The 21,253-nt window shown below is 34.7% G+C and overlaps 1 non-coding gene across 1 annotated transcript; it reads left to right on the top strand.

Moving 5' to 3' along the window:
- Positions 1-1,066: 1,066 nt before the first annotated feature.
- LOC125179979 (U6 spliceosomal RNA) lies at positions 1,067-1,173 on the top strand. The gene has a single exon (XR_007158155.1). It is a non-coding gene; the product is annotated as a U6 spliceosomal RNA (small nuclear RNA).
- Positions 1,174-21,253: the final 20,080 nt, after the last annotated feature.

The following is a 21,253-nucleotide window of genomic DNA, read 5'->3' as shown; positions in this document are numbered from 1 at the left end:
TACTGTATCAGGCTAAACAGACTCAGCATAGGAAGATGCTGAGTCCCGTGTCCATCGATTCCCGTGTGCCAATTGAGTAACACACCTGCACATGCTGACTGGTACCTATCAGGCAGACATCAGACAGAAAAAGGCTAGTCAGAATGAGATAACCTGTTAACCTCATTAAGAATGAAACCTGCAAGAATTGTGGAAGGATTGTAGGAAGTCACCTATGCTACTTTAAGATAAAAATATGAGGAACTTGTAACATTTGTGCTTTTCCATGTTTAAGTATCATCTGAAAAGATGCTTTTAAGGTCTTGCACTTGTGCGGTTAAGTCATATTTAATTGTATTCTTTTCAAATTTATACTTCTCAAATTGTATCATAATATTCTCTACCATGCAAATACTATGAAGTTGAATTATACAATGTGGTTTTCACAATAACGTAATAGGTGTTCTAAGTCCAAAGAGAAACATTGATTTATTGGCTGTTGAAATAATAGAAATATTAATGATCCTGCAGTCTGCTGCCAGAGGCAGTTATCTATCAAAACACAAAAGATCAAGTCCAATTATATGAAGTAGTGGTTGCCTGGTAGTCTGCTGTAAATCAATTTTGAAACACTCAAGATGTAGTTGAAAATTAATCTATTTATTGTGTAACAACAGAAATATGGTTCTCATTAACTCAAATCAGCTGAAAGCGAGTTAGTCTTAGTTTTATTCTATGTTTCTGAACTTCTGCGTAGATTTTTGAAGTGGTCTTAAACAGATTTGTATGTTTGTTTGTTTGTTTCTCAGCCAATATTTTCTGTGAAATCCTATGAAACTAATAATTAAAAAAATACTCTGAATTTTAAAAGATGAAATTAAATCAGCAAATATCAGGTTTAAATGACTGATAATTATTGATCAATCTTCCCTACCTCCCACATTGGCAGAATTTGAAAATTAGTATAGAGAAGGTTAAAGACTTCAATTCTGTTTCTTTAAGAGCAATTTACAAAATTAGCCTGTATGACATTTGATGTTTCTCATTATAGTGACAGATCTAGTAGAGCTACTGTTGTGGTTTATATGTGCTCACTTCAGCAGCACATATACTAAAATTGGAATGATACAGAGAAGATTAGCATGGCCCCTGCGCAAGGATGACACGCAAATTCATTAAGCGTTCTATAGGGGTGGATATATGTCCATTGTCTAGGTCCTCATAAATCACCTCCCATATGGCTAATTCCCTCAGGTACTGGATTCCCTTCTCCATAGTGGTCCACTTGCCTGGTAGACATACCAAGTTCTTCCTTGAAGGGATATCTTTCCTTCACAGCTGACAGGAGATGCCTCCAGAGGCTGTAAGGTCGTGCTCCATCTCCAATTGCTTTGTCAATGCCTGCATCTCTAGCAAGGGATCCCAGCCACCTGGCTTGCCTGCCCTCTAATTCCACATAATTGGCTCCAGTGTCCCAGCACCGGAGCAGCCAGGTGACAAGCTGCTCACCTACGCAGCGACCAAAATCTTTTCACACGTCTCGTAGCTCACGCTGGTATAGGTTTCGGTAATTACTGCTGATTTTTCAACATCTTCATCTTCCTGCTCCACTGATGGCCCAGCCTCATCTTCTCTATACCTAGACCTAGCAGAAGACTCTGCATTCTAAATGACCTGAATCTCTATACCATTTTTTCACCTTGTCTACAGGGGCAACTTGCACTGCTACAGCTCATTTCTCTGACCCAGCCACAGGGTTGGAATACCCTCTGCAGGGGCAACTTGCACCGCTACAGCTTGTTTCTCTGACCCAGCCACAGGGGTTGGAATACACGCTGGGCCCATCACAGGGGTTGGAGTGGCTGCAGGAGCTGGAGCGGCTGCGGGAGCTGGAGCAGCTGTGGGAGCTGGAACGGCTGTGGGAGCTCGAGAGGCTACAGGGGCTGGAGCAGCTGCGGGAGATGGAGCAGCTGCAGGGTCCATCATAGGGGTTGGAGTGGCCATTGGGCCTGTCACAGGACTTGGAGTGGCCGCAGGGTCTGTCACTAAGTTGACAGTAGCATCAATTGCAGCTTGATAGGCATAGGCCAGACCCCAGCACGCTACAGTAATTTGTGTTTCTTTGGAACTGCTGGAGTCATGACACCCTTTTTTCAAGCATTCTACCAGTTTTTTAGGATTTTGCAGTTGTTCAGGCGTGAATTTCCAAAACACTGGAGGTGCCCACTGCCCTAGAAACCTGCCCATATCCTCCCACACTCCCTGCCACTCACAACTATCCCGCCTCAGGACAGGTCTCTGGATGAGATTCCTAAGTAGTTATTCAACCTTAAACAAAACCTGAAGCACATTCAGGAGAAATAACAATAACACCATGCTAGTCTGAACATCCCAAGGATATTCAACATCTTGGAGAACTATTGTAACTAGCTTGGAGGATAAAAGGGTGGTGAAGGAGAAAGGGAGAGTGAATAAGTAGGAAAAAATATCTTCCCCGTCCCCTCCACAGATTGGCTCCCTGACAAAAAAAGGCAGTAGGTGTAATTGTTAATAGTTTCCGAGATATGGTTTCCAAAGTATAGAGTTGACGACAGTGCTGAATACAAATACCAGGTTAGGGTCATGACCAGAAATTTCGTCATATCATAAGCCATTGTTACACCACACAGTACCATAACAATCTTAAACCAGGGCCTGGAAAGGATAAACAGCACAACAGGGAGCACATACAGTAAGTAATGTGCTATAAAACTCAATTTGGAAAACAGGCACAGCAGACTGGAGATTAAAGCAATCACCATTGTGACTAGCAACTATTAAGCAGGTCTAATACTTATACCAATTTTGGTTTAACACACTCTGGTCAGATCTGTCATTATCTCAACCCTTCGAGCCCCACGTTGGGCGCCAAAAGGACTGTTGTGGTTTAACCCGGCTGGCAGCTAAACACCACACAGCCGTTCGCTCACCCTCCCCCCTCCCTCTCTGGGATGGGGGAGAGAAATGGGAAAGTGAAGCCTCTGAGCTGAGATAAAGACAGTTTATTAAGACAGGAAAATAATAATAACAATAATAATAATAATGATGATGATGATAGCATTACTAATAATAATGTGTAAACAAGTGATGCACAATGCAATTGCTCACCACCCGCTGACCGATGCCCAGCCTATCCCTTAGCAGCCGGCCCCCCCATCCCGGCTAGCCCCCCCATATTAATTGTTCAGCATGACGTCAGATGGTATGGAATACCCCTTTGGCCAGTTTGGGTCAGCTGTCCTGGGTCTGTCCCCTCCCAACTCCTGCTGCACTCCCCAGCCTGCCCACTTGCAGGACAGTGTGAGAAGCTGAAAAGTCCTTGGCTTAGTGTAAGTCCTTGGCTTACTCTGTTCACAAAGTATTAAGGTGATAAGAGAGAAATGGGGGTTGTCTTCTGAGTTCACAGTAGGTTTTGTTTTCCAGATGTGTGCTACTGCAATAGGTATTATTGGGAAAATCAGTCTTACTTTTAAGAGAATAAATACTTTTCATAGTTATTTCACATGTAGCACTTAAACAAACAAACAAACAAACAAAAACACAACAAAGACTTGTTGTGAAGAACCTACAAACTAATGGTGAGAGGTTGTTCACATATCCGTAAGTTAGATATCACACATCCAATGAGATCAGTATGACTGAAAGGTATCAACAACTGCCCTCTCTCCTTGTCCAGGCAGCCTGGGGCTGGGGCTCAGAAGCTGCAGGGACCTGTCCAGCGGGGCAGCCAAGCAGCTGTCCCACACCACAGCCAAAAGGCAGCTGGGGAGTGGCCAGGACAGCCCCAGCCTGGGCAACTGGGCATGTCCATGGGCCTGAGGCTGGGCTGAGGCCAGACCAACACCAGGCCTCAGACCAGGATGCTTACATGAAGCTGACCTGGAAAGGCCCATGGGGCTTGCAAGGCTGTGGTGATCTAGAGCCTAGCCCTGCTGTGGCATTACTGCGGAGGGGCTGATGGCCCCAGGGGCTGAAACGGGGTCCTGGAGTGTGGGCAGGGTAGGGGGCAGTCTTAAGGATACCAGGACATGCCTATGGGTGTCCTCAGAGCCCTACTAAAAACAACCTTAAAGAAGGTGGAGAAACATAATAAAACAGCAATTCCTCACTAGAGAATATTTTATTTTTTATATTTTCATTTTTCATTCTTAACATATTTTTTTCTAATGTGAAAATACAACTCTTTTTCCATGCCTTTAGACCAATAAAATGTTTAATTCTTTTTCTCAGACTTTGTATTTATTTTGGTTTATTTATAACAAGCTGAGGTACTTATGGAGGAGAGCTGAACCTCCAAAGCAAAGCCCAAGAAGGTGTCACATCAAAGACAGATCACATTTGTTCTGACAGGCATTATATTTATTTTTACATTTATTTTCCCAAATGTCTTCTGGTTTTCCGATTTGTGTAGGATGTTAATATGTTACATGATCAAAAGTCTTAGGTCTCACAGGTAGAAAAGAGTGATCAGATGATTCCAACTTCTAACAAGAATGCATTTTGTTGTATGACCACATGAAGGCAAGTGTCATTGTTTGAAAAGGTTGCAGATATGCTCCCCTACCACATGTTGAGATTTGAATTTGAGGCTGAAGGAGCAGAAACTCAGGTCTAACATATTATCACAAGAGCTTATGTGGCCAAAACTGCTATGTTAAAACATAATCATCCCATAGATCAGAGAGAGATTTTTTTTTCTCCCAAAATTATGTTTATGATGCCATAATAGATAGTGATTTATTATAGTTCAGTAAGTCCCTTATGAACTATAAAATATTTTGCCACAATTAATGAGACTACAGAAATATTTTTAAGATGAGCATTTTGTGTCATGCTGCAATTGAGTCTAAAGTCATATGATTTTTTAAAATTATTGTTATTATTAATGTTTTACATATGAAGTATAAAAGACCCAGGAATTAATTTTGTTATTGGACATACTGTTTGTAATGCCATGAAGCCTATTAAAATGTGACTGTCAGACTTGTCCTATATTGAATTCCAGTATACACAGAGACAAGCTGCATGGTGAAATAACTTCTAGTTGTGGATGTTCCTACTTTAAATTAAATTCTTTGGGTTACTTATATTGCAGTCTGCCTTTAATTTTATTTGGGTATAGATTCCACATTCAGCTATTGAAAAGAACATTCTGTTCATCTCTATATGATTAAGATTTCCCCAGAATATCATATTTCTAAAGTTCCAGCAAAAAGTGAGAAATTGAAAGTGTATAAAGTTATTTTTTATTTAATAAACAGTAAATGCATAGTGTTTTGTATTATTTTCATAGTAATTCAGCTCTGTATTTAGAATTTTTCATCACTGAAAAACAACAGAAAAAAGTTAAGGATAATAAATGGAATTTTTGACTATAAACAGAAGACCTTTCATTTTGAAAGAATACATAAATAAAACCCAGTCTTACCTATCTCAGAAAGACATCCATGTCTCCAAATACCATCCAAGGTATTTGTTCCATATTGCTGTTTCTTAATTAACAAGCAATAGCGTGTCACTTGATACACAGTCAAGTGACAAAAAATGAGTAGAAAACTTTCTTCCTTCATGGGCTTTCAATCAAAGCCTATAAGCATATGTTTCAACTTTTTTATTCTTTTTCCATTTTCCTTTTCACTAGGTGACTGATTGAGAGTACCTCATACATTTCTAGATATTCTATGGAGTAGAACAACTTATAATAAAAACAACTTATAAACCAACATTTGTTGTTATAAAAACTACTTATTATACATGTTTATAATGTCTACACAATCCACAAAGTTATTTGTAATGTATTATAGAATCTATTTTCAGAAAGACTCATTAGCTTCATGAGTTTTTCTCCATTTATGGGATTCAAATGGAAAGACTGTGCTTTATTTCTGATATTATCTGTAGAGTTAAATCACATAAAAATGTCAATAACAGGATCCTAGGAAAGAAACCCTTTTATATACATATATACAGGGATGGAAATGCATTACGAGGTAAGCCTTTGCAACACTTCAGCTATTTTTTGAGTGTCAGCAGTTACATATATTTCATCTGACAGTGTAAATGTGAAACCTGAGATTTAAAACTGAATTATACATGCCTTTACTCTACAGTTTCTATTTGTCTGTTTGTTTGTTTTCTGGGTTTATATACAATAATTGAAGGATTGCTGGAAAACTGAGCTGAGATAACGTAATTTCTAATTCCTTGTATGTTTAGCAATATAACAGTGAAAGGACCTAGAGGTTAGGTTTTATTAAATTTACTCAGGTTTAAAGGAATTCAATTTCATTTATTTTTATTTTTATTTTTTTTTTAGCCTGAGAAGGACGTATATCTCTTATTACAATTTATTTCTAAGCACTCATTTCTAGCATTGCTATGTTCATTACAATGCTTTATCTTGATTCTGAATTCATGGTTTGTTTGTTAGCCTTCTTTTATCCTTTAGTTGATGAAAACTGAAGGATGTAGTATATTGAAACATCACTGCTATACACTTCTTCTGAATGCATCTGTACAGAATGGAGAAAAGAATGCTGATCATGCAAGAAAATTCCCTTATAAAATGTTTTCAAAGCTGATACCCAAATGTAATATATGCACTTTAACATCTCTAATGTTTAAATAGACAGTTGGGGTGAATGAGAATGGAGGTCAAACTTAAAGATCTAACATATGGTAACAAGAATAATAACCTAGAAAATACCAAGACAAAAATGTCTTTGGCCGAATAACTTGAAGTATTTTTCCAGCACTTGTTTTATTCCTTTATTTCTCTATAGTTTGATTTTTAAAATATTATTATTATTTATTTATATTATTTTTCTGTAGCTCCAAAATGAAATGCTTAGCCAGTTTCAGGCTATGATTTCCATTTGTGTGGTTAGTGCAGAAAATATTTGTTTAATGCTACCTGAGCAGGAAAGAACAAGAAGGAGGAAGAACATGCGGTAGCATGTGTATGAACATTTCCTAGTAAGCTAAAGGTTTGAAAGAAGTCTGTCTTTCTAAATGACAATTTGTTCTTTGCTCAGCTGTTAGGGAAGTACAACGTATGCCATTCATTACACAAGGAAGATTGCATTGCTTTAACTGGTCACACTGAATTTAATGTTCATTGAGGACATCATGCAGTTCTGCAGGACTGAGTCACAAAAACTATAGTTGGCCTAGCTTTTTTTGAGCAAGCTAGATAAAAGAAAGAAAAAAAATCTTTCTTCAGATACATGCTGGATTCCAGAATTTCCTAAAAGGGAACTCAGAAAAAAAAAAAAAAAAAAAAAAAAAAAAAAAACCAGCTCTCTCAGAAAGGGACTTGGAATTGAAAGAACTACAGTCATACTTATGTATTAACGAAGAGAACGTTCAGTTTCTTATCACTGGAGTTTTCTAGTTCAGTTCCATTCCTTATGGTAACAACTGCCATGAATAGAAAAATGTTCTGGGAAAGTACTGAACTCACTGGGATCCTTCCTTTCAAGCTGCACTTACAGTAGTGTCTGGCGACAGACACTGGTACAGCACCATGAACAATTTTTATTTAGAAGCACTAGCACGCTTCAGAGAAATTCAGTTTAGATAGAAGTCTTCTGGCCAGGTTTAATTCATGTGTGTCTGACAAGCTATGTCTGCACATTTTTGTGGTACTTCAAGTGTTTTTGTAAATACTTAAGGGACTTTTAGAAAGGGAAAGTAGGTAGTAATGCAGTGGAGGAATAATCTTAAATAGTTGTTTGTCTGACAGTATAAATGTTCATAACATGATCAAAAGCATTCTTTCTGGCATGCTTTTTTGCATGTTCTCTTTTTACTTTTGCATGTGATAGAAAGGCACAAAATAAAGTCTAATAAATGCTCTATAATTAAGTACAAACGCCTGTTTCCAGTAAGTCAGACGTTACTGAACAATTTAATATTAAATAATATTTTAATTAAATTTTAAGCTCTAGAATGCAAATGCATAAATAAAAGAAGTCCTCTGACACTTTGAGGTGAATAATCCAGGACCTTGGGATACTGTTGCATTAATCATAGAATCATAAAGTGGCCTGGGTTGGAAGGGACCTCAAAGATCATCTAATCCCAAACCACCTGCCATAGGCAGGGATGCCACCTGATCAGGTAGCACTGGGACTCATCTAGCCTGGTCTTGAAATAACAGCCCTAACTCTCCATCAGTGTAAAAAGGCCAAAATGATACTCAAAATTAGCTGTGACTGCAATAACAGAACTATTGCAAAATGCAGTGATGATGTATGAGTTTCCTTTATCTTATTTTTTTTCAGTTGTTAAAAGGTTTCCATGGGTCAAAACAGAGACTTTCTCTCCGGTCTAATTCATATGTTGTGAAAGTGAAGTGCTAGTTCTCTGCTGTGCAGTTTGCTTAGTTTCAATGTATCCAAATACAAAACCAAGATTGAGTAATATTTTATTCATTAATTTGTTTACATTAAAAGAAGTCAGACCGCCAAGCACCCAAATCAAGAAACAGAAAGGAAATCTGGAAATTAATAATTATAATAATATTTTGATCTCCTAAGTTTTTCTTTCCTTTATCTAATCCAAAGTTATCTAATCCTTTTGCTAGCTCCATATCTACTGAAGCAATACATTTTATCACAGCACATTTTGTCTCAGTCCTGCTGCCAATCTTTAGTTCCTACTTGGTCACCTGTGACCACATATTGATCAGGAAATGTATATTCCACCATTATAATTGCTTCACATATATAGCTTGCAGTTTTCTAAAAGTACTGGTACATGAATATAAGCCCTCATATAACCCGCATCCTTGATAAGTTATTTGGTTTTGATTATAAATAGGTTACTGGAGAGACTACAGATGTCATTCTGCATCTTCCCCAGCAGCAAGTCTGATTCTTTCTTTGCTTCTCCAGTGTTTTCTTAATGAAAAACAGAAATTTGAAGGCTAAAGAGCCTCTTCTGAAAATTATATCATGGATGTGGTATGATCTTAATGAAACTATAGCTATATGGACACATAGAAATCACAACTAAATTTGGAATTCACCCCTATAGAAAGATAAGACACAGAAAGACATTTTCCTGTTAGTACTGAGGCTGACAGCCTTTCCAGTAATCAGAGGGTTTTTTTGTTCGTTGTTTGTTTGTTTGAGTCAGGAGATGGTAGGATGTCAGTTATGAACTGACATCTAGAACTGACCACAAGAGGACATGTTTCAAAATAAGACATTATGAAAATTAATAGTAATGTCAACCTTGTGATTTTTTTAGCAAATGCTAAAATACATTGTGAAATGTTTAGTTCAAAATATAAGCTGGTTCTATTGGAGGAGCGAGGTGATGAAAGTTTAGAAAAACAGCCAGTGGTATGAGATGTCCTTTATATGTATATACTGATTCTCTAAAACAAAACAAAACAAAATGACAAAAACAAAAACAAAAAACTACCAACCAACCAATAACAAACCAACAAACTGAGCAATACCTCTGTCTATATAAAATGCTATAGCAACAAGAAAAGTTTGCCTGACAAAATTTGGCTTCAACTACCTTTATAGTTAATTAATGCATCTTTAAAAGCACACTAGCTGCGCTTTTGCAAAATTCCTCAGAAAGAAAGAAAGTATGGCTATTTATGCCACTTTCCTCCAGGAAGATGTCTTCCAAAAAAATTTCTTCACTGAAGACGACTGAAGCATAAAGAACTGGAAAGGTATAAAACATTCCCATTATTCCTAACAGTAATTATAAGATTATGCAAGAAACAAGGGGCACACTCCTGGTACTGCAAGTAAATATAAAAAGAGAAAAAGCTACATTCAGTTTTAAGATACCACAATGTGTATCAATGTGGTTGACATAATACTGCGTTACCATAATGCAGTATTAGTACCCAGTTTGGGATGCTTCATCAATTCTATATTGTAAAAGGATAATATTATGGATGATAATTCTTTGATTCCCCTGTTAAGCCAGAGCAATGGCACAATTTCATTTGATTTTCTTCTGCTCTAAATCTATATCTAGGATGACTGCATGACTGCACTGCAGTAAGGCTTTTTTTTTTTTTTTTTTTTTTTTTAGTTGTATGTAAAATAGCACCATTTTTCTAATTTTATGTACTCTCCATTTGGCAGACCTCACATGGGTGAAATCCCTACCAATATAAAAGGTGAATAAGGATACCAGGACTTAATCTGTAATAAACAGCTTCTAGATGCTCTTTCTTAATCTCACATGTGCATGTGAGTGTGATTGTATGTGTGTATGAATAATGTCTAGTGGTTAAGGTAAGTTTATGCTTATTATGAGCAAAAAAATGGAACATTTAATTCTAATTTTCAAATAGCTCTACAATCAAAAGAAAAGATAGTGAAGGTATCAGAGACTTTTATGGAAGAATGCCATTCTTATTATCATGGACTCTGGGAAAGCTACCTACAAAAATAATTGAGTAAACTAAGCAGTGTCATGATGCAGCTAAGAAAGTACAGTAAAATAAAGCTAGATAAGAGATCCTGGCTTAAGGTACAGCTTATTTGGAAAATACACATATAACATGACTTAATTTCTAAATTTGTTTTAGCAGAAATACTCTGAGTGGTAAATTATCATCCATATCAATGCATTACCAAAAACTAGTCACAAATAAACTTGTCATTGCTTTTGGTTCTCATTCATTTTAGAAAATAAGTTTATTAAGATTAGAAAAGTGAATTAGGTAAAACATCTGGCCATAATATTGGTTACTTCAGTTTTGTATGTTGTAATCAAGGTGTGGGTTCTTTTCACTCATCTTAAGTAACAAATTCCTACCTAGGATTATTGGTCTCAGGGACTATGGGATGTAAAAATTATACAAAGTTCAAAATGATACTTTTATCAGAGCAATTCTTAAGCTTCTATTTTTTTTCTCTCTATGTGAGCAACCTGAAGGATATCACTGTGAGTGGCACATCTAATTTTCTGTTGAGGTTCTATTAATTAAGGAAATGACACCGTGTTTCACTCTTTAGAATTGTGGCAGTCTTTCTCCAATATTTACAGTTGCAGAGATCCATTATGCCTCCACTGTGGTTTAACTTTTCAAAAAGACAATATTATCCAATGCTTTCTCCTAAAATTTTAGTAAGGAATATGCTTAAGGTCTATTTATAATTTTTAGAATTTATATGTGTACTTTAACTCCACAGTACAATATCAAGCATATTTTTGGTGCAAAGTTTCTGAAATGAACTGATTGATGTATTCTTCCTGAAGGAAGGCTAGAGTACTGCAATATGAGGTTGGTACACTGTACTGACATATTCAAATATGATGAAGCTTATTTCATTAATCTGCCCTGAATGGCCTTTGCAACAGATGGAGACCAGGTCATGGGCTAAATGAACTGAATGGATATTTGAATGGATGTTTAAATGGGGATGTTCTGCAGACTAAGGGGATATTATCTATGCATATGTCAAAGGACAGGGAAAATAGGGCAGTGGCTGTTGTAAATGTGTTGAATACTCTAAGACCTAAGAATGATGTAAAAGGTATGGAGTAAGGGGTGGAAAATGTGCTAGGTTTGGCTGGGGTAGGGTTAGTTTTCATTACAGAAGCCCATATCACCTGTGTTTTGTGACAAAACCAGTGTTGGTAACATCTTGATGTTTTAGCTACTGCAGAATAGTGCTTGCACAGCATCAAGACCTTCTCTGTTTCTCACTCTGCCCCATCAGAAAATAGGCTGAATGTGGGTAAATGTGGAAACACAGCCATGAGAGCTGACCTGAGCTGACCAAAGAGATATTCCATGCAATATATTGCCATGCTCAGCAATAAAACAGAGGGGCAGATTTTTCCAAAGTAGCTGGTACTTGAGTACTAGCTGAGCATCGTTCTGCTGGTGCTGAGTGACTGCTTTAGCACTACTTGTTTTTTTTTTTTTATTTTTTATTTGTTTAGTTGTGTGTTTTTCTTTTTCTTTTACTTACTAGACTGTCTCAATTCATAACTCTTTTTCTCACTTTAGGCCTTCTAATTCTCTCTCTCTGCCATCCTGATGGGGAAGAGTGAGTTATCAGCTGTGTGGGGGTTTACCTGCCGTCCAGGGCCAACCCACCTATATAGGAAAGGAAAATATAAGAACGTAGTATAAATCGTTAAATGCCTTTTGTTTCTATTTTCTGGTGCTATTTCTTTTGTTTCTGTGCTTATGCTTACTGTGCTTTTCTGTGTCCTAAGGTTGTTGGCTGGGTGTGGTGGAGAATAGGTGTTTTAATGAGTTGTCAGCATCTGAGTCCTCTTCTGGGAGGAATACCACGCTCTTGTTGCTGATTTCTTCTTTCTTCCTCTGTGATCCACTTGAAATAATGCCTATACATTTGCTAACATGCTTTTATGCCTTTAGTCTTTCCCCATTGATCTGCAACTCTACATTACTTCACATTTACTATATACAATTGTCAAGATCCCCATTTGTTTAACCATGGGTGAGTTTATAACCCTGGGATCTTTTGTGCCCAGACCTGTGTTCCATCCTGTACCCCCTGCCTGTACTCTTCTACACTGCATCCTATGTCTCCACTTCTGAAGGCCTCTGCTATTGTATGAGACCTGTATTTTCCTACATTATATTGTCATATTAGAGTTGTAAATATCTCATTCTGCATAGAATAATTTCTTGTTACTTTTGTCTATATAAAACTTGTGTTGTACCACACACAGACAAACACACACACGCAGAGTAGAAGAATTTACCTGGTGCCTTTGAGAAATTGCTGTTAGAGCTAAGCCAAGTTAAAACAAAGTTACAAGAAGGTTGAGAAAACATCAGACAGAGCAAGCCTAACACCTCCAAACTCTATGCAAAACTTAACACTCAGTACTAGTCAGTACTGTACCATATATATGCATCTTTACTACAGGACAAAGAAAGAAGATAAGAGACTAATTTAGATGGTTTTGCTGAGAAGCAGACGGTAGAAACTTTTGGCTTGAGTGAAAATCCATGAGTCTGGATCTGACTCTGCATAAGCATTCATAAACAAGCTAATAAATAAACTTATGAAAGTGTTGAAAAGTGGGTTTGGGAATTTTGATATCCTTTAACATCTGTTAGATTATTCTTTAATATCTGTTAAATGCCTGTTTAAAGTAATACTTTTAATTAAAAAAATAAATTTTAGAAAAATCAGAATGGAAGAGTTGATAGTGGTATTGTGTTTCCATGTAATATGCATGAAAATAACATCTCTGGAGCAAATGCAGTAACGGGGCAAGAAAGGCAGTAACTTCGGCTTTTGTGACAGAATATGAGGGGAAAAAATAATCTAAAAGAGCATCTTTCCCATTCAGACAAAAATAGTCTTCACCAAGTAGGAGTAAAAATTGCATTTCACTGATATACTATAAAAATATTTTTTTTTGTAACCATATGGATGAAAAACTGCATAATCTGTAATTACTATTATTGTTTTGTTTACAACAACATTAATCTTTCTGAAAATAAAATTATACAGTTAAGGTGACAGGGAAAGCAACAATATTTACGAGTGATAAAAGAATGTGAAGTGACATGTTTCAAGGGTTGTGTCAAAATGCAGAGTGGCAACTGTCTTCTGTTTCTTATGACTAAATTCAAGAATTTATGAGCGATTTCTGAATGTAGGACTGCATTCACAGCATATATTCACAAATTTTGAAGGAAAAATCTCTATTAGTTTCAACTGAATGTATAGTAATTTTTACAGCATGTAACTGGAGTTTATTCAGGTTGGGATGGAAATAAGTCTTTTGCATTTGCCTGCAGATAAATACATATGTATCTAACAAAACCTCCAGCAAGTTGTAGCCAACAGACTGTACAGCCTGTAAAGGATAGTATTACTATAGTCAATTGCTCTGGGAAAATTAGTCCAATTTGACAAAAATGGAAAGAACAGTAAGTCTCATGAAGAAGTAGAAATTAATGTGGATGCATTTTCACGAAAGAATTTTGTGGCCAAAAGTTAGCAAGTTTGTATCTGAGGACATCAATATGTAGTAAGCTATTTTAGAGACTAATTTCAGAGCAATTTTAAAAATTGAAGTACATTATATAACCAACTATATATAAATTTATGTTCCTAATTTAAGCACACAGATTTCAAAATCTTGTCTTTGATGATTAGGTATAGAAATCATATGTAAAGGATTGTTTTGAGAGACAATCTGACTGTTCAGTTTTAACAAAAATATTTATTTTCCTTGCTTTTTCATATGTAAAGGGTTGTTATGAGAGACAATCTGACTGTTCAATTTTAACAAAAATATTTTTTCCTTGTTTTTTTACTTTAAGAGAAAATGGACTTTATAAAATTTCAAATAAAAAGAATTGGGAATAACACTGTAAATATAATACAGAGGCTCTTGTGAAAGCAATTCAGCATTTTGCTTGGCATTTCAAATATAATGAATGTGTTTGGTAGCTAGAAAGAAGGAGACAATGAAGATAAAGTGAAAGATAAAGAGAAAACATTTGAAAAGTTAAACACAAAATGAACAGAAGGATGAGAGGAAAAAGCTGTTCAAGGAACAGTGGCAATACAATGATCAAGAAGCTAATTCACTGAGGAAGGGTTAAAAAAAATATTGCCTGTATTTATTCTTTTGGATGAAAGAAGAATTCTTCATTTAGACCTTTGTTAGACAACTGACTGCTGGTTAACAGCTTGGAAGGAAAACCAAACACATAAAGTTCTCTACATGCTAATAAATCAATGTTGCTGGCAAATGACCACAGCTGCTCCTATGCCACAGATATACATACGTTGCTTTCTACATTTGCATTGTCTTGTCCTGTTGGATATAAGGCAAGAGTTAGTGGAACTGACATAGATTTACAGAAGGAAAAGACTGAAACATGAGTACCAAATCACAGAATCATAGAATGGCTCGGGTTGGAAGGGACCTTAGAGATCTTCCAACTCCAACCCCCCTGCCATAGGCAGGGATGCCACAAATGTTCCTAGGAATCAAGGGTCATGGAAAACTCTCAGGGAATTCAACGTCATATTCTGTTCTCAGGCCAAAGTGAATCTAGTAAAGGCCAAAGAAGCAGCCTACATTTATAGTTCACAGTTTAATTCAGTATGAATAATATTCATCACCACGCTTGCAATTTTTTTATGCTGATAGGATGTGGCATATTCTCTACAGTACAATAGAAAACAGATCAGCAAGTTTGATCTGTTTTTCTTTAAACTGTTTAAAAGCATTGTCTAAAGCACTGATATTTCACAAAAATAAGAAAATAAAATGTAGATGAAAGTAATTGAAACAGTAATGTTTAATTTTATAGCTTTACAAATAAAGTAGAGTGGGAGAAAGAAAAGTAAATTTTCTATATGTTTGTAGTAAACATCAATAACATTGAGCTGGATTGATCTGCTGTTTGCACTTTCATGTAAATTTTTCTATTTATGTCTAATCTTTAGAAAACAGGTAAAATAGAAGAAAGCTGAGTAGCTTTCAAGGAGGAAGATGAACAATACTATTGTATCTCCAAATGTTCTGAGAAAATGTGAAAACTAAAAATAAAGAAAAAACTAATAATATGCATATTACGTGCTGTATAAAAAAACAAACAAACAAAAAAACTTTCCGGTGTGTCTTATCACTCATTTCATAGTTTCAAAAACACAGTCTAGACATGACTGTTTCTTTCTGCTATGATGTTCAGGAAATATAAAAGTAACTGTTTTCTGTAGACAAGATCTGAATCTTTTGTAAGTTACCATAACACCATTGGCTTTAGGTAAATCTAAGCATTTATAAAAACTGAGAATACGACCACACGTGTATTAGTATCTGTATATTTTGTTTTAAATAATATTTTATTACCTTAATTTTGCTAACAGTACATAGAAATAGTCATATACGCAATTTTAAATTTTCAGATATTTATATTAAATACCTTTTTCATTTATAGAATTTCAAAAATAAAAGACACAAAAAATAATTCTTTGGTCCAATAAAAAGGTATCTGGAAAGCAAAGACTGACAAGAAGTACTAAGCCTGCTTGAGGTTATCAGGCCACAAAGTTAATCATGTTAAGACTTTCCAAGCAAAATTTTAAGTTATATATTTTTTCATTATGTTCATATGAACATGTTATGTTTATCTTCCTCCTGAAAATACTTAGGTCAGGAAATGAAATTTTTATTAAGAGGGTGAGGTAAAAGAAATTTTATTTGTACTTGAAGTAAAAAATGATGAGATTTGAAGTAGCTGATAATTCATCCTAGATGAGAACAAGCTTTAAAAAGTTCAATAGATATATTATTACAATTTGTTATTATTATCTTTCTTAATTAGTATTCATGGTCTGAGAGGAAACAGTTTGGAAATATCAAATTATAACTTAAATTTAGATCTCTTAAACTATCTTGATACCTGTCTATATGGGCTTTAACTTAAAAGTGCCTTTAGCATTGCCAACATTATTGCTGTCAGAATTTTTGCTAGGGTGTGATATTAACTGTTGTTTGCCCACCTAAAACAATTGAAGCTACTATGGCTAAAAAGAACTTTTAGACGTTCGTTTTTCTGAAGAGCAAGACAGCTGCTGAATTAGTGGACAATGTTTCAATGTTTTCCTGTTTTCCATGAGACTTATGAGACTGCTTTTTTTTTTTTTTTTTTTACTTGGTATATTATGAATATATCCAGTTGGAAGACATTCAGATATTTGGAACTGATAGAATTCATTGCTGTTCTCTACGAATTAACATCCATTGTGCACTCTATTACTATTGTTTTATTTACTTTTGCAGTAATTTGAATTTCTACTGAGATGTCTGTAACATACATACAATGTGTGTACATAATTCCCTTGTTCCTTTAATGTTCTTGGAACTATAGAGATTATATGCACAAACAAATAGAAAAAAAAAAACAAAACTCATTACTTTGTCATCAGAGTTTTTGGATACTTTATCTTGAGGGCTATTAAGAGTACTCCTTAAATTCAGTAAGTCACAGGAAGCTAAAAAATTGTATTATTTCTACATTCTACATTCTTTGTCAATGTAATTCTAAATGACCAAAACATTCCACCCAAAAAGGGTAAATAATAATTGCATTTAGAAATAGAATAGCAAAGCAAATCATGCAAAGTGCATAATATAAAGTAAATATACAAACCTGAAAAAGAGAAAGAGACATCTTTAAATATTTTACTACAAATAATTTAGAAGTCTCATTCAGTTTAGGCAATGAAAAAGAGTTGATAATATAGGAGAATAAGAATTTTTTATTCAGTGCAAATGAGATGTCAACAGGTAATGTTATCAGGTAACAGGTATTAGAAGTAGGAGTGATTCTGTTGACAAACAGTGAGCAAATTTCTTAGATATATTTTTCTGTCTCTCTTACACCTTTATGTTGCAGAGTTTTTAAATGTGTGTCTCAGTCTTGTCATTTTGCCCGTGCTATTCCACTGAGACAGATTTGGAGGTGTTTCAGATCATAGTGTTATCACTCTACAAAAGACATTCAATTCCATTTCTTTATCCTCAGCTCTGTATTTGGGATGTGTGGTCTCTTTCAGTGCCTAGCTGAGGCACTTATTCATGTAGAAGAATGAATAGGTAAAGACTAAAATAATGCAAGAAAGAATTTTACAGTCAGGAGTTGTATATACAAAGCTATAGGTAGGTCAGTCATTTTATATGGTGGTCCCCCATGTTGGGTCTCTCTAACATCACAAATAATCATAGCTTGTGGTATTCTAACATCACAAATAATCATAGCTTGTGCTATATTTTTGTCTGCACCACTAGTTAGATTGTTGTTGAAGCAAAAATCTATTATGCCCTTATAACTATGGAATCTATGTCTATAGTTACTCGAGAGCACTTCTCTGAGATCTTTACACAAGTAAACAGAAACATACAGCAGTAATCTATGAATGTCAAACTGCTGCTGCTGGCAGGAATATCTGAAAAATATGGTAGGAAAAGCTAAATTTGCACAAAAGGATAAACCCGTGCTACCTATTTGTATATGACATGTCACTTCATCTTTTTATTTTTATTTTTTTTCCAAAGTATTTGAAAAGTTACTTTTTTTTTTTTTTTTTCCCCCTTCTCTTTTTCATAGATTAACAGAATTACAGAATATCCTGAGTTGGAAGGGACCCACAAGAATCATAGCATCTAGTTTCTGGAATCATGTCATTAAGACAAGGAATCCATAACATCCAAACTTCTAATTCTGAATACAGAGAAGAATCTTGCTTTTTAGAAAATCTTAAAATATTTGATGAGAGTGAAATGATACACAACTGTAGGCCACATTTTTATATAATTTTTTATGTAGCTTTGTTAGCATTAGGCTGAAGTAACTGTTAAATCTGGTCTTGAATAAGTAAGTCATGTCAGGAATCTAACAAAACCTTTTCAATGACTATAAAAGCAATTTCCAGCAATCATGACTCAAATATAAAACCAAATGTGTGAGCAAAAACCAACTTATTCAAATGTTTTTTTTTCTGTGATCACAAACTTTTCACAAACATAAGCTTTCAATTGTCATGTAACTGTTCATGTGTAACAGTAACACTTATCAAGAATTTGAGTTCAGGCATGATTTTTTTGAAAGAATATGCACAAGGACAGCTAATATTATATTAATCACAAGGAATTTCTCTGTGGTCTGACTGGCTGATTTAGTTTTATCTAAACATAACATGATTCGAACCAGCTCTGGTGAATTCACTTGTGTATCTAATAAATAGGTGATGTAATGTCAATAAATTAATTTTAATTTTTTAAGATCTTTTAAATTATTTTTTTCCTAATCTTTGTGCTTGTCTGATAGCTATAATATGCTATTTCTGCCTTTCATAGATAATAGAGGCATGTTGCATCATATAAAAGACCTTGCTCCCTTTTTGGCTTTGGCAAACCAATGAACTCTAAACTTGGATCTGAGCCTGTTGAACCAGAATTATCCCTATCTGCAAACAAATTTCTCAGTGTGAAAACCAGGTTTGTTCTTTGAACTCAGTTTTTCTCATATTTCAAAATGAATTTGTAAGGGTTCTGAGGAAGTCCAATCAGTTTACACTGCTGAAATATAACAATTATTCAACAATTCACATCAGTGCTACTAAAGGCCATTAAATAAAGATAAATACCATCTCCCACTGAAACTGGACGAAGGATTTAAGGGGTCAAAATATAACAGTTCTGACATGAATTTGGCCAGGAGACTTAATAGTCTATTTTTCAGTATTCTAGTATCTTTAAAAAGGTTTCTTGTTACATGTGAAAACTAGCAAGAATTTCTCACATCAAAAATATCAGTAGAAAGCTTGTAGAAAATAACCTAAGTGAAAAAATGGAATAAAAATAAGAACAGAACTCTCTAAATCTATGGCAGACAAGCATAAGAAAGTTAATAGCAGTTCACTGCATTTTCAAGCATCACAAAAAAAGGAATCACAAAGTAGATACCGTTATTTCTGTAACAGCAGATTCTAACACATTTTCCCATAGATTTTTAGTTAATACAATATAAGAGAATACCTATGAAAGTATGAGGCATTGGCTTATGTTGTCCTGGTTTATTCAAGATGTCAGATAACCTGCTTTTTCTCTTTGCTGTATATGACACTACACTTTTCTGCCTATACTCAGATACCATCTCATAATATATTTAAACCAAAACCAATTATTACCATTTTATTTCAGCCCTGAAGAATTCATAAATCAGGCTCAATTTATTTATTTATTTACTTTTTAATTTTTACTTTTTGCCAATTATATCAGTTTTTTTTGGTAGAAGATATTACCTTTAACACTTTGTTTTGCATATACAATGGAAATTTTTACCTGAATATAGAAAAAAATAAAATGAGAAGAAATAGCAAATCTATTTAAAACTTTTTAAGTCTAAAAAAACCATAACAGTTCATTATTTAGAAGTGGAGATAGATGATCTGAAACTTTCCATAATGAGAGAGAAAACATAAAAAGCAAACCACCTCAGCAACAACTTATTTACTTACCAACTTAATTTGGTATTTACTTACCAACTTAATAATAACTTTCAATAAATTTTCCTAGTGTTTTATAAATAAAGATGCATAAGATTCTCATTAAGACTTATGATTGAATATATTTTAATTTGCTGTTGAAAAGATGTCAGCTTTTAGTAAGAGGTAAATGCAAAGAAAATTGTCTATGCTAGGTTAACACTGACAATTATGCAAATTAAGTGAATTAATATGTGGTTGAATTTTATGTGTTTGAGATGGTAACTATGAAAACTAATGAGTCATGTGATAATAAGAAAAATAAGGACACAGGGGAATCAAATAAGTTTACAATTAAAAATGTGCTACAATTTTATTTGACCAGATATTCTTTTGTATATGATCTGTGTAGAATGTGATCTCATTATTCTGTTGAATCTATATTAATAAAGAGTTTAGTTTGAAATCACATACTATGATCAGTATTGGAAGCTGGAAATATTATGCTCACTTTAAAACTTGAAGAAATTGCTTTATTTGCATTCTATTCTTGATTTTTTTCCAAGATAACCAAATATATCTGTACATTCTTTCATTCAGATTAGGTTTCCCAGGAATGAGAGAAACAAAAGCTTGGTCAGCTATATAACTCAAGGAAATATCAGCAAAATTATTTGACCATATAATAGGAGAAAACAGTATTTAAATCATAAAATATACAGTACTGACTGATCCTTTAGCATTGCAAAGATAAGTGAGAAGACCCGAAGAGATTCTTCTCAGAGCAGTAGCTGTACAGACTTTTATAAAATGTTTCATCAAAGGCTTTCCAACTTGCTCTGATTGGAGTCTATAGCTCTGTTTGATTGCAGAGATGAGATAAAAAGTATAGACATAAGTCCATACATGGCACCTTACACTGGCAAAAGAAAGCAATGTGCTGTCTCTCTTTTTCATATCCTTTTTTTTTTTTTTTTTCTTCTTTTTCTGATTATCATGATGCAGGGCAGGGTCCTCAATGTGGTCATGAGGATTTCAGCAGTTCATCAGTATTTTCTTCCATTAAAAGAGTCTAATTTTTTATCTCTACAGCATGCACTGATACAGTTTAAACTTCTGAAGTCAATTTGCATCAGATACAAACAAATACATTTATAATGATTTACAGCTCTTATGATAGTTGTTTTATATTCAACTGAGAGAAGCAAAACCTTTTGGTCATCTACTTTACAAAACATTTTTAC

This window comes from Anser cygnoides, chromosome 4, assembly GCF_040182565.1.
Source record: "Anser cygnoides isolate HZ-2024a breed goose chromosome 4, Taihu_goose_T2T_genome, whole genome shotgun sequence".
NCBI lineage: Eukaryota > Metazoa > Chordata > Aves > Anseriformes > Anatidae > Anser > Anser cygnoides.
This window is presented reverse-complemented; position numbering and strand designations above follow the sequence as displayed.